Raw genomic sequence first — 13,980 nt, 5'->3', positions numbered from 1 at the left:
CCTGGGCCATGGCAAAATCGAAGCTTGTCCTGCCACGGGGCCACTGGATCTCTGTGTGTGCAGGGATTGAAACAAGCAGGGTTGGGTTTTTTTTTCCAGTCTGCTGCCAGCAGCTCCAGGGAAGTCCTTCATATTCCTGGCCAGGTACCTCGATGATGGCTCTGGCTCCTTGGAGGACACCCGCTGCCTCTCTCCCTTCTCCCTGGTTTGGGCATGCTGCGGGCAGGTTCAGGCACTGCCTCTCCTGGCAGATGCTGAGCATCCCCCGGGGCTGTGCTGGCATTTGCTTTCCCGTGTCTTGTCCTCACCCCCGCCGGGGAGTGCTGGCCTGCCAGCCCTGCGGTCCCCACTGCAGAGAAGGGAGCAGGGCTGAGCACATGGTGGTTCCCACATTTCCCTGTTTTCTGATGGCCTGGCCGCGGTGTTCATTGCTGCAGGGTGCCTGGAGCAGAGGGAGATGTGAGTGTGTGCACATGAGTGTCTGTGTGTGTGTAGTGGTGCAAAAAGCACAGTTTGGTTCCCTGCTTGTCCTTTACTGCAGCTGACAGGGCAGCAACCTCCCGGACGGCTCACTCCCTCCCTCAGCTGAGCCCTGTTGCTGGTACAGCTCCTCTGCACTGGTTTTGCTCCCCACTGTCCCCCCGCTCGCACCTCGGGGCACCGTCCCCAGAGCCAGCTGGCTGGCTGGGTGCTCCGCAGCAGCCTGGCCAGCCACTGCCTCTCCTCCTCACCTCTTTAACTCCCAAAGCGACTTGCCCACGCTCCCTCTTACCAGCTGCTGGTGTTTCTCCAGCAACTGAACAAAACCAGGCCAGCCAGTTCAGAGCTGGCTTTGCCAGCTTGCTTGCTTTCACCTCCCCCAGGTGAGCTGGGTGACTCTGAGCACCCATCTCCCTGCCAGCTGAAGGCAGCAGGGCTTCATTTCCAGCCCTGACCCTCCAGAGATGCCTGCAGCCATCCAGAGCTGTGCTGGGCCGCTGGCCACCCAGTTTGCAGGGGCGCAAGGCTAGTGTGGGGAGGGGGCTGGTGGCCAGCCATGGCCTCAGTGTGGGAGGGATGTCTGGGGCGGGGGAGGGCAGGGGACAGAGGTGCTGCAGGGATGTTTGGCTCCTGTAGCAGCGGCTTCAGTGCTGAGGTGGTGCATAAGTCTGGGGCAGCTGGAGGGATGCCAAGCACTCCACACCATCCCTGTACAAAGCCTGGCACGAAGGCAGAGGGGCCCTGGTCCTGGCTTTGGAGCTGTCCCCAGCTCCCAGGTTTGGGGGTCCGGAGACAGTAGGACATCTCTCCTTTCCTGGCCCCTCCGGGATATGTTGCTGGTGGAAGTCCTGCCCCTCCAGACTCTTACTCTATGTTTGTCCCCCCTGAGACTAGGGCAGTGCATGAACGTCCCCAGGCACCAGGAGCGCTCAGCAGCCACTGCTGCCGCTGTGCCTGTGCACGGCTCAGGATCGAGCTCCTTCCCACGAGCCAGGGGACCTCTCAGGGCATGAGACCCCAGAGACCAGCTCTTTGCTCCCCCAGGGAGTGACACCACCTTGGAAAACCCAGAGGAGAAGCTGTTGGTGCCTCCCCCTTGCTCCCTGGCTCTCCCTCAGTTATTGCTCCCTGCAGAGGACACCGCAGCGGCTGCTTCCTCCTCCTTCGGAGCCGTGCTCTGCTGCTGGCTTTGCTGCCTGGGGGGATCCCAGCACAGCCCTGCAAACAGCTGTATCACCCGGAGAGTCTCGGGGCAGGGCAGCAGTGTCCGGAGCAGAGGTGACCCCCTTCCCTGCCATGCTGGGGGCTGGAGGCCAGTGCAGGAGAACGAAGGCGCTTCGGTGCCAGGTGTTTCCCTCCAGAGCTGCCAACTGGCCGCTCATTAACAGGGCCCCAGTGTCGGCTCGAGGCCGTACATGGACTCACAGTCCAGGAGGGGCCAGGGCCGATGCAGCCCCGTGGTGATGGAGCTCCCACACCGGCTCCCCATGCCGCTAGAACCTGGGGGAAGGTGCCACACGCATCCAGCCCTGCAGCCCTGGCCCTGCCACCACCATCCCATGGGGGTCCCAGCCCCACCGGCACCCAGGGATCTCACCCTGCGCACACAGGCAGCCCGACGAGAGCCCCGTGGCCGCCAAAATGCCTTTTTTCCCAGGCCAGATGGAGCTTTTCAAAGTAATGGGAATCACGAGCCACCTCCAGCCGGGCCAGGGAGCATCTCCGCTTCCTTCCCCCGGCCGGTGGGACAGACGCCAGCGCCGCCCCGGCTCCCCAGCCCCACGGCCAGCCTGCCTCGCCGGACCCCCACCCCACCGGCGGTGGGATGCGCGTCCCCCCCCGTGCACGGTCTCGGGGCCGGGAGGAAGTCAGTTATTGCAAACAACTTTCTCCGGGTGGGATGGCCTGGGTTCCCAGGCGCGTCGCTGGCAGCCGGCACAGCCCTGGCCGCCCTCCTCCCCCCTGCTCCCCCCAGCCCTCCTTCCCTCGCTCCCCCTCTCCGACTTAATGACTTCCACATGGGCCTCTGGCATCCCAAGCCAAGCCTCCCAGCATTGTCTGAAATCTCCAAATTTAGAAGAAATATGAAAATTGTCAAGCAGCCCTTCCTTAGGGGGTAAAAGCAACACTCGGCTGCGCGGCGGCGGGTCGCGGCGGCGGGGCCACGTGACGGCACCCCAGCCAATGGATCCCCTCGGCGCCCCTGACAGCGGTGCCCGTCGGCAGCCTGGCCTCCTCCTGCAGCTCATATAAGGTAAAAAGAAAAAGGTTTTCCAGCTTCTGAGCAGCCTGGAAGGAGTTTTTTGCCGAGGGCTCCAATGCCAGCCGCTTAAAAATCCCCGGCTGGCGGCACCGGGGTCCCAGTGGTGGGTTATAATGTGCCGGGAGGAGGTGGCCGGCGTGTGCCCACGTCGCCATGGTGCCCCGCCGCAGGTGTGGGGTGGCAGGTAGGTGACCGTGGATGGAGGGAGCGGGTGGGCGCAAGGGTGGGCGCGCTGGTGCGCGGGGTGGCCGGCTGCGTGGGGCTGCGGGGACGGGGGGAGGTTGGTGCTGGGACTCCATGGCAGCATGGGTGCTCCTGCTCTGCCCAGTGCCTGCCCCGGCGTGGGCAGGGACAGGCAGGCGGGAGGCGGGGGAAAGCATGGCTCCTCCAGCATCCCCCTCTGCCAGCCATGGGGTGCTCAGCCCAGCTGGCTGCGGGGAGGAGGGCAGAGGTACCCCCACCCCAGGTGCATGGATGCTGTGCCTGAGGAGGGAGGTGAGCAGAGCACGGCCACGGGGTGCCGGTGGGGAAACCCCCTGGGCACAGAGCTGGCGAGGATTGGCCAGAGCCACCTCGGGGCCAGGCGGTCCTGAGCAAAGAGGTTCTCCAAAATATGTCCCCACAGCTCCATGCTGGCCCTGGGAGAGGGGCTTGGTGGGTCTCACCCAGCTTTTTGGAAGTGGGCAAGGGCCCTCCCGGGACTGGGGGAGGAATTGCTTTCTGCTCTGTGTACATCTAGGATGGAAAAAACGGGAAGCCGGAGGCGAGCCCGGGCAGGCTCCCCGCGCAGCAGGGGCCATGGGCCGCTCGCTCAGCTCCTCTGGGCGGCCATGCTGCTGCCACTTTGGGGGGAAAACAGGCCGAGACTCACCGCCAGATGCTTGCAGGGTGCTGAAGCCCCCCTACTCGGTGCACTCGCACCGACTGAGAATATTCTGTGGCCCGCAGCTCTTGGGACCCCAACGCCAGCCCAGCCTATGCCGCTGCCTCACTCTGTCCCGCTGGCCGCGGCCCCTAGCTGGCACCGCTGGCATGATCCCAGCCGCTGGCCTTTCCCGGCTCCGTCGCTCACTGGGTGAACGGTTGCTGCATCCTCATTCCCCTGGAGCTGCAGCAGTGGCTGCGGAGCATGGTCACCCTGTGGGAGCCAGCAGCTGAGCCCTGGGCCGGCCACGGGGCTGGTGGGGAGGGCACGGGGTGGGCAGCAGGCGATGGCAGGGCTGCCGGCCCCATGTGGTGTGAGGGGATGGACACGGCTCGTTCCTAGACAGCCTTGAGCTTAGGCATTGCAAAGGCTCCCCGAGGGACTCCAGGTCATGCCTCCTTCCTGCCCACCCCTCGCAGGTTGCGGTGCTGCCTCTGCCGGGGTTATGGCTGGCTCCGCACCATCCCTCCGCTCCCAGGGCGCCGGCAGTGGCTGTCCCCTCCCAGCGGGTCACTTGGGGACACCGTGCCCGGCGGGCATGTCCCCCTGCCTCCTTCCTCTGTAGAACGGCTCCCACCGCTGCAGGGACAACGTCCAGCTGTCACTCGGGTCCCACACGAGGACAGTGGGTCCAGCCAGGGTACAATGCCATCCCTGGGGGTGCAAGCTCCTGTACGGGCTGTGTGTCCCTCTGCAAAGGGACGGTGACAGTAAGCAGGGCACTGTAGCCTCTCAGGGCAGCCTTGGCCACCACGGTCCCAGTCTGTCCCCATCCTGCTGTGCCTCAAGGGCTTCCTGCTGTCACTGGCTGCTCCCGGGGAAGTTGCGGCATCTCGGCACTGCAATGCTGCACACGGGGATGGGGAGCCACCAATGCGACATGGCCTGCATCCCCATCCCAGCAGCGGTGTCCCCGGCACGGGGCTATCCTGCCTGCGCCTGTCTCAGCTCCCCAGCCTCTGCGCACCAGCCAGGGTGTCCTGCTGAAGGGCAACGCCATTGACTCTCCACTGCCGGCCAACGGGAGAGGAGTTAATTTCCAACAAACACAGGCAGACGCCTCCGCCAGAGATTTCCCAAGCAGTTATCAGCAGGAATTCGGGGAAGGCTGTGTCTAGACAGGCTGCAGCTCTGGGTGGCTGTTGGATAGAGTGGCATTTCCCTCCATGCTTGTCAAGAGGCAGTCTGGAGATGATTAAGGGCGTTCTTTTCTTTTCTTGGTCTCCTTTTCTATCTGAGAACCAGGTTTGTTCCTGATCAGGCTTTTCCAATGCTTGTTCCTCCACACCCGGAGCGAAACCTGCCTTTGCTCATCCCCGACATCCCGCTGCTCCTCTTCTCCGGGGGCTGAGACGGGGACAGCCAGTGCCTGGGGCCCAGTGGCGCAGCCTGCTGCGGCTCCCGGTGAGCAGGGCCACGATGAACCATACCATCAGCCTGTGGCACGCTTTGCCTCCTGGCAAGTGAGGGCTCCTGCCAGCCGCAGGCAGGCGTGCAGGCACTGCGCTCAGCCGCTCAGTGCTGTGCCTTGGTGAAGGTGATGGGCAGTGGTGTGGCACAGGCATCCGGCAGGCAGGAGTGCAGGCAGGAGCACAGGCAGTGCAGGGGGCTGAGCGCTGGGCTGGGGACCCCAGTGCACTCTCCAGGGCGGCCCCAGCGCCTTAACCTGCGTGGGGCAGAAGCAGCGAAAGCTCGTCTTCATGAGCAAGCCAGCTTCGAGCAGCGAACAATGAGGCAAGAGGCTGGAAATCTGAGCTCTGGAGCCATTTCACCGTCCTTTGACCTTGGCTGGGAGCACACAGAGGAGGCGAGCAGAGCAGATCCTGCACGGGGGGAGGCTCCAGCCAGGGGGGATGAAGCCCAACACACATCCCGTGGCTGCAGGCCAGGGGGTGCTGGGGAAGCACTTACCGCTCCTGAACCCCAAAACCCTTTGCCTGCCCAGGACCATGTACGTTCACAGGGCTCATCTCAGCCCTGCCTCCATGCCTGGCTCTAGCCCCCCCCCGGGCAGTGGGGACGTGCTGCCTGCCGCACTTTGGGCATGTCGAGGGGAGCCGGGGCAGTGTCTGCCAGCCGGCAGCACCCACCAGCCGGGCTCAGGGAGGGCGCAGGGGAGTAGGGCCTCCTCCTCCTCCCCCACCAGACACCAAGGGGGTCACCGGCTGGGAGGTGCCAGTAGTCCCCCAGCCCCTCGGGGCACCTTGTCCCTTTGGCTGAGGGCAGGGACAGCAGGTGTGGGGCCAGGCTCATCTGGCATGGTCACGGAGACAAAGGGCAGAGGCTGGAGTCAGACCCCATGTGGAGCCAGGGACACGGTTACCTGGGGAGGACCGGGCTTTTCTGTCCCACACCCCAGCGATGCCAGCCTGGGCTGGGAAAGGGGCCGGTGTGTGCCCTGGGCCGTCCCAGGGATGAACAGGGACCCTTCCCGGCAGCGGCAGCCAAATCCCTGCTGCACGTTCAGCCGTGCAGCTGGCAGAGCTGAGCATGGAGCTGATGTGGCCATGCGAGGCCGTGCCAGCTCTGTCCTGGCGCAGGGAGAAGCAGCGGCATGAAAGCAGAGCTGGGGTCTGCAGAGCAGCATGGCGAGAACCCATTGCAGTGCCGGTGCAGCAAGCCCGGGCTCCATCCAGTGCCTGGGCTGCGGCTGCTGTGAGCGAGCACCTTCCCGCTGCTGGGTGGAGGTGAGGGACGAAGCTGCTTTGTGCTGGTGGACAAGCTGGGGATGGTCACGCTGCCCGTGGGGATGGGAAGGGGGCTTCTGGAGGGCTGGCAAGCTCCCGGGGCCAGCCCTGTGCCCGCTTTAGTTGCATGCTGTGTGCGGCTGTCAGCTAGGCAGGTGAAGAGACACACATGTGGTCAGGCTGAGCGAGAGGCAGCCAGCCTGCCCGGGCTCTGTTTGATGCGAGACATCGAAATAGGAGGTGCTGAGCACCAACATCTTCCCTGTCTCGCTGTCGCTGAAGCAGGGAAGCACGGTGCTGTGCAGTGCCAGAGCTGCAGGAGATGGGCAGCGTGCTGGTGGGGCTGCCCGGGGCATGGCCAGCCCTGCAGAGCACCGTTCTGCTCGAGGCAGCAGGCAGTGCCATCTGCCCTGGCAATCTGCCCCCCGTCAATCTTGGGGGGCTCAGCCCCAGCTGAGGCTGTGTTGGGATGGGGGTGCAACAGCTCTGTTAAGCTCCTTGCTCAGTGGCTGCAGGGAGATGGGACGTGCTGGTAATGCTGGGGGCTTCCCACCCCAGGGCAGGAGGGTCTGTGGGTGCCGGCTGGCGGCGTGCAGGCAGCCAGGTCTTTGCCGTGAGACTGCTGGGAGCGAGTGCATCTCCCCTGCTCTGCAGGGACATCCCTGTCATGGTGGGCAACACAGGGCCAGGAGGTGAAGGATGGCGCTGCCCCTCCCTGGGCTGAGCTCTGCTGGGAGGTGGATGAGCAGCTTCCCTTGGACAAGGAACAGCAGTGGACAGGGCCTGGGGATGGGGCTGGGGGACCCGCCGTGCCACGCGTGAGGCAGATGGTCCATAGTGGCCAATAGGTCACCCTGGTGCTCACCGTGGGACCGACTTGCTGGTCGCTGGTCCATAGGGCAAGGTCTCTCTCTTCCAGCTTGGCCTTCTTACCTGGGATCCCTCACTGCAGATTTGCCCTTCCTTATTTTCCCCTTCCTTTTCAACCTTACTTTTTAAATTTCATTTTTATTATTTGCCGCCTCCAGCCCTGACAAGCCCGCCGCACCTGAGCAGAGGAGCGGCACCGCTCACCCCACCGGCTGGGTGCTCCCTGGCCAGCCCTGCCCGAGGGTCTGCCGGCACGGGGGAGCCCAGCTCCACGGTCCTGCGGGAAAACAGCACCTGACTGTCAGCCCTGATGTAACTTTTGTGCTCGATCTTTTTCCACATCTCATCTCCTGCTTGCTGGGAGCTTGACCCATTTAGGGCATTTTCTTTTAGTGTCTTTTACCGCTCGGCTGGGCGGGCAGCAGGCAGGGCTGGGAAAGCTGGGGCCTGCGGGGGAAGTGATTTACTAACTGGGCTCCTCTCATGTCCAGGCGATGCTGCACACACATCCCCACTCCCCCTCTCCCTTGCTGGAGTAGAGATAAGATGATAAAGCTTGGATAAGCAGCCAAGAGCACTGGCAGCTTAATGAGCTCCAGCCACACCATGGCTGTGCCTCTGCGAGAGGAGAGGGAGCCTCGCTGCTCCCTGCCCGTTCCGGCTCCAAGCTCTTTGCTGGCCTCGTGTGAGCTCCTGCGCGCCCGCCATGCTGAGGAGCATCCCCTGTGCCAGCTCCTCCGGCCAGCTCCGGCTGGGAGCCATGCAAGAGCAGGGTGAGGAGCAGAGCCCAGGGAGCAAGGACGACGCTGGAGCAGCCGCCCCGCACCGCTTGGGAACAGTGTCCGTGGGGAGCTCTCCCCGCGGCGCTCTGGGTTCCCACCAGCCCTTCCCAGCGAGGGCTGGAGGCCGGTGACGTGACGGCCTGTCCCCGCTGGGACTTCACCCCTGCACCACTTCCTCCAGACGGGGAATGTGACGTGTAAACAGAGCGGGAGCCCTGGTGCCGGCACTCGCTCCCACGCTCCGTGTGCCCCGGGGCCGGCACCAGGGACACCAGGCGTCAGCCCTCGCCGGCGTGCTCCCCGCACCCCCAAAACACCTTCCAGCGGTGGGCTGGGGAGGGGGCCCAGGGCCGTGCTGCCCCGTGGAGGGGGACACCACTCTGGGAGGAGGAAACCAGCTAAGGATGGGGAGATGGTGGTCAGTGAGCTGGGGGCAGCGGGGAAGAGCTGAGGCCGTGGGAAAGGTGATGATCGGTCTGCTGTGTGCCTTGGCTCTTCCTTAGCCGTGCTTCTTCCAGCCACGCACGGCCTTCCTGCCGCTCCTGCCCCTCTTTCTCACCCCCGACCCAGGCTCTAGTGTTGCTGGAGGGTTGCAGCCCCTCGCCGCAGCGGCTGGCACCGGCGCCTTTGCAGGAACCCGTGGGTTCTGCATGGCGGCACAGGACTGGGCACAGCGGTGGCCAGGCAGACGGTGGGGTTGGTCCGCTGCCTCAGGGTGACAAACAGGGAGATGCCAGCTTGCGTTTGCAGCCCGGAGGTGGCAGAGGCCTCGTCTGTCCCTGGGGTCCCTCCCACCATCCCCACCGTGCCACCACCCTGCGCCGCAAGCGGGATGCAGAGGAGCCTGGCTCTCCACAGAGACACCAAATTAGGCGATTTCTCCCTCGCTCTGGCACCAGGAGAGGGGCCGCCTGCCCAGGAGGAAGGAGCACAAACCAGATGCGCTCTCCCCTCTGCATCCATCCCCTGCTCTCAACCCCCCAAACCTGCTCCTTTGTTCTTGGCATTATAATTTATCCCAGCAAAACCCGGCGAGAAAGAGCAGCATCCCCCTGGGCCCCCTTGGCTCGCCCCCAGCATGGGAGATGGGGGCCGCTCGGTCTCCAAATCTGCCTTTTTGACCATAAAAGGGCAGGCACGCCGCAGCCCCGGCGGGAGGATGGGAAAGGGAAGGCAGAGCTATTTATAGCTGAGCATCAGGACCTCAGCCTGAACTCGGGGTTAATCAGCCTGCGACCAGATTAGGATCTCCCTTGGCCCCTCCATTTTCTCATAAACCTTTGATTTAATACCAGCGCTGGCAAGGGAGGGAGGGAGGAAGAGAGAGAGGAGGCACCTCTCCTCCACAGAGGCCACCATGGTCCATGGGGGACGGGGTGGGGATGCTGGGGGACAGGATGGAGATGCTGGGAGAGCTGGAAGGCCCTGGTGGGATGGAGCCTTGGAGCTGTCCTGCCACCAGCTTGTGCTGCAAAGCGACAGCGAGCAGCATCCCCGTGCGATCGCTGCCTGTGAGGGACACCCAACAGGCAGCAGAAGCTGCCCTGGGGTCAGTCCCTTAAATTTCTACAGAGTTGAGTGCGTCCTTCCAGCAAGAGCACATTTCCCTCCATCACCTGGGTGGGGTTATCGGGGGGGTCCTTGGGCAGGATTCACCTTGCCTGGTGCCACACAGCAATGAGTTCCTCAGCCAGCGGGAGGTGGCATCAGGGCTGCTTGGCCAGCTGATGACCAGAGCTGGATCAAAGCTTGGCTGAGGCAGGGACGGAGCCCCGATGGCTGGTGAAGATCAGGCTTTTGGGGGCCAGGAGGAGGGGAAAGGCTGCCCGCATGGGTCTGAGCATCACCCAATGCCTTCCGCCCTCCTACAGAGAGCAGGGCAGCCTGGAGCCACTCGCAGCAGAGCCCTCCTGGTTGGGCGGTTCAGGCTTTCCTCAAAAACCCAGGTCTGGCCTTGCGGCTGGCCTCGTGGGGCCGGGGAATTTCAAGGAGGAAACAAATCCCAACTGCTATTAAAAAAGGACATTTCCTGCAGCGGCAGCCTGCCTGGAGAGGGGAAAGGGCGCTGTGTTGTAACTGTGGGGAGGGCTGAGCTCTGACTCAGCCCAGCACCGCCGGGGAGGCAGCTCGCAGCCACCAAGTGCTGTCCCGCCTGCTCCCATCCTCCCAGCACCCTCCGGCAGCAGCAGGGCAGGCGAGCGGGGGAATCGACTCGGCAGAGGAGGTGAGCAGCGGGTAGGAGCAAGGGCAATGCCAGGCAGTGCTGGTGTGACTAAGGAAGGAGCTGGGGGACTGCCCTGGGTGCGCACACCGTGCTCCGGGCACCCTCCGGAGAGCCTTGGCCGGGGATGTGGTGGTGGCTGGTGGTCCCCCCAGCGTCGGCAGGACCATGAGTCCAGCCATTTGTTATTCTGGTTTCTTCTTCTGAAGCCATGTGGCATGTTTGTACCCACGCGAGCAAGGGGGTGAGCAACCTGGGGCCATAGCTCTTCTCCTGGCAAGCACTGCTTGGGGGACACTGGTGTCCCCCAACACAGAGGTCCCCCAGCAGCAAGGTGAGTGCTGGGGAGCAGAGGGTGATGGCTGCATGGCACACTGGTGGCAGCCTCCTTTCCTCAGGAAACCAGGACAAAACAGAGTGGAGACAAGGGGGAAAGGGCAGGCCCTGCAGCACTGGCTTCTTTGCCCCATCTTGGGGACATGTGATGAGGACATTGGAGGGAGGATGGGGGGTGCCTCCCTCCCCCCCGAGACCTCCCCTTGGGCAGGGGCAGGCAAGCCCCAGCAGATGTTTTGCCTCCAACCCGGCGAGATGCGCAGCCCGGCGCATTCCTCCAGCCTTTCTCGATGTTTCTTTCCCCGCCGCCACCTCCCCAGGGATGGCAGCTGAGGTCTCCCAGCCCCACACCATGAGGGCAGAGAAGGCTTCATCCTGTCTTTTCCCACCAAGGCGGGACAGTGGCAGGGAGAGGACAGGGACCATCCCCAGGCCCCATGGCAGGGCTCCCCGTGCATCTGGGGACCTGCCAGCCACCACACATGGCTTTGAGCAATCTAAGGGAGGCCTCTGAGTGGCTATTGTAGGGCTTCTTGTGTGCACAGAGCTGTTGGCATTGCTGTCCTCAATTCCGCGGGGTGCTGGGCACCCAAAGGGGCCCCATAGCAGAGGGCTTGCAGCTCCACACCAGTCCACATTCGGCTCTGCACCACCACGCTGACTGCCATCCTCTGTGTCTTACAGGCTCAGCGGTGGGAGTCTCTGGGGACATCGAAGGTACTGAAGGCACATGTTGACTGTACAGCCCCAGAAACATGGCCAGCAGCAAGAGATGGGCAGAGCCAGCATGCCAGGACGCTGCCAGCACAGGCACCACCACGTGTCCTTTCCTTGGGCACAGGCAGCCGCACATTGTGGGCAAACCTACCCATCTTTCCTGTTGCCCAGCTGTGTAAAGCGGGACTGTCTCCTCGGGCACACTGCAGTGCCACATATCGCTCCCTGCTGAAAGCATGGCGGCCCCTTCGGGGGGGTGTGCACGGGGCTGGGATGCTGCCCAGAGGGCCCAGCAGCGGGGCAGAGGCTCTGCAAAGGCATAGGGTGGCATGAGGGTCCCTGCGGGACCTCCCCTTGCTCTGGGTCTCTGTGGCTGTTCCCACACTTGGCCGGAGCTCAGGGCTCTCCTGGCCATGGCTGGTATGGAGATAACCTCGCGTCGGCCAAGGCTGCTCCCAAACCTCGTTCCCGACTGACGGATGCCGCAAGCATGGGGCACCACGGGGCTCTTTTCGCCACTCTTTCCTACCAAGAACCAGGGACAGCTGATGGGGGAGCCCGGCACATTGCACAGGATGGTTTCTCCCCCGGTTCCCGGCTGGGTGCACCGGGCCGGGAGGGCCGGATGCAGGGGCTCACGCTGGAGATGCGCCATCTGCTTCTCGTCAGGCTGCTGGGAGCGCCGCAGCTGCCGGGGCCCGGCAGCGGGACTCGGTTGTGATAGATGGTCTGTTTATCATGTTTCGGCTCTGCTCAGGATGTTAGTGTTTGCCTGTGAAAAGACATTTTTGGGCTCGGCCACTCCCTCCATCCTCCCTCACCTCTTGCTTCCCCCTGGATCCTCGCCCCTTGGATCTGGATGGGCTTCAGCCCATCCGAGGGTGAAGGTCCAGGTGGCATCCCTCACACAGCCCCTGGTCCTTGCCCATGGGAAGGGCTGGGCTCAGCCCTTCCAACCTGGGAATGGATCAGGCCGATGTCTGATCTTGGGAAGCCAAGGTCCTGGCCAGCTGCAGGCTCTCCTTTGATGGGGACTGGGACAGGGACAAGGGTGGGGAGGGACAGGAGGAGCTTTCACATGCTCCTCATCTCCCCAGGTGGGGAACGGGCAGAGGGCAGCAAGGGAGGGATGTGCTGTGTGACACCCATGGCCCCACACCATCCTGGGGTGTCCTGGCCCTGCTGACTGGCAGCCCTTGGGGGGGACTCCCATCACCCTCACCCTTTCACCCAGTTCTGCACTGGTTCTTGGCAGGGGGGTACACGGATTTGGAGGCAGAACCACCCCCCCAATCCATCCCTATCCCTGTCTGTCTCTGCAGAACTGGGGCCACGCTGAGCTACCAAGCCCAGGTCTGTCCTGCCATCATTGGGCACGGGGGACGCGGGCACAAGGCTTTGGGGGCTGGAAGGGGACACCTCTTTGCCTGCACCCAGCAGGCAGGCAGGCAGACAGCTTTGCCGTGGCACGACCCACGGATGCGTGCCAGCCACGGTGAGGGTGACAGCGGGCTCCTTCATGTCTCCCAGCCCAAGGTGCAGTGCTGCATCTCTGGTCAATTGGGAGTCTGAGATGAAGCACTGTAGCTCGGGAAGGGAGGAACTGCACACCCTGGAGACCTCTGGGCCCACCCACCTGCTGGGACGAGTGACGCAAGGAGAGCTGACCTCTGGCTACAGGAAAGGGCTCACCCCAAAGCTCCAGATCCCTGCAGAGAACAAGGGTGGAGAGGAGGGTAGGGAGGTTTCTCCTTGCAGCAGAGGGACCCCTGTGTCTGCTTGGGACCCCTGGCCCGGTGCTGGGCACCAGTGGGATGGGTCACACAGAAACGTGGGAGCCTTGTGCAGTGTGGGGGACAGCAGGGACGCGGCAGCGGCAACCCCCATCAGCCACGTGCGGACCCCGGTCGGCAGCGAGGACGTGTGGGGCTGGCGGAAAGCCTGGGACGCCGTGCCCTCAGGGTCCAGTTTTCCCAGGAATCCCTTAGGCGCTACGTTGGGGATTCCTGGAAATACTGTTCTTGGGGCCACGGCTTGGCAGCTGGAGACGGCCCATCCCGTGGGGAGCTACAGCCTGTGGAAGAGCTGTCGACCAGGTACGGGGCCACTTGGTGGGGCTGCGAGCGGGAGGGGGAGCCCCCTGGCTACCCCAAACACGGGGAGGTGGGCAATGCAGCCCAGGCAGCCCCAGCTGCCCCACACCAGGGGGTGATGGCTGTCCCCGTGGTCACCACTCACTGCAAGAGGATGCGGCTGGTGGGCAGATGGCCTTGCACACCGCTCCTGCCCTGCATGTCAGGGGTCAGTAGCCAGCCTGGGGTCAATAAAGGTTTCGACTCCCAACTGACTCTGTCCTGGCCGATCCTTTGGGGCTGGGAGCAGCGTGGGAGCTTACAGCCTGGTGCCAGCAAGGGGGGACAAGAACCACCTGTGGAGCATAGCCCCTGGGGGGGCTGCTCACACACACCCCCGCCTGCTGTGCCCTGCGGCCTACTGCCTGCGCGGGGCCCTGCCTGCCTGCACAGGGGCAGCGCAGGCCGGAGGCGGCAGGTGCAGCAGGCAGGGGCAGGCGGCGCGGCCGGGCAGGGAGGCCGGGGCGGACGGCAGGTGGCGGTGCTGCCTAGGCCGGAGTAGGCCGGGCTGGGCCGGGCTGGGCTGGGCTGGGCTGCCCACCCTGCCAGTCCCGCCAGTCCTGCCCG

General features: G+C 64.1%; 1 long non-coding RNA gene across 1 annotated transcript; it reads left to right on the top strand.

Annotated features, from left to right (window-relative positions):
• The first annotated feature begins 2,743 nt into the window (after positions 1–2,743).
• LOC138682300 (uncharacterized) lies at positions 2,744–13,624 on the top strand. The gene is made up of 2 exons (XR_011322407.1): positions 2,744–2,927; positions 11,249–13,624. It is a non-coding gene; the product is annotated as an uncharacterized lncRNA (long non-coding RNA).
• The last annotated feature ends 356 nt before the right edge of the window (positions 13,625–13,980 follow it).

The sequence above is a fragment of the Haliaeetus albicilla genome, chromosome 27 (genome assembly GCF_947461875.1).
Source record: "Haliaeetus albicilla chromosome 27, bHalAlb1.1, whole genome shotgun sequence".
In the NCBI taxonomy this organism is placed as follows: Eukaryota; Metazoa; Chordata; class Aves; order Accipitriformes; family Accipitridae; genus Haliaeetus; species Haliaeetus albicilla.
Note: the sequence above shows the minus strand (reverse complement) of the source record. Positions and strands in the feature narration are given on the sequence as shown.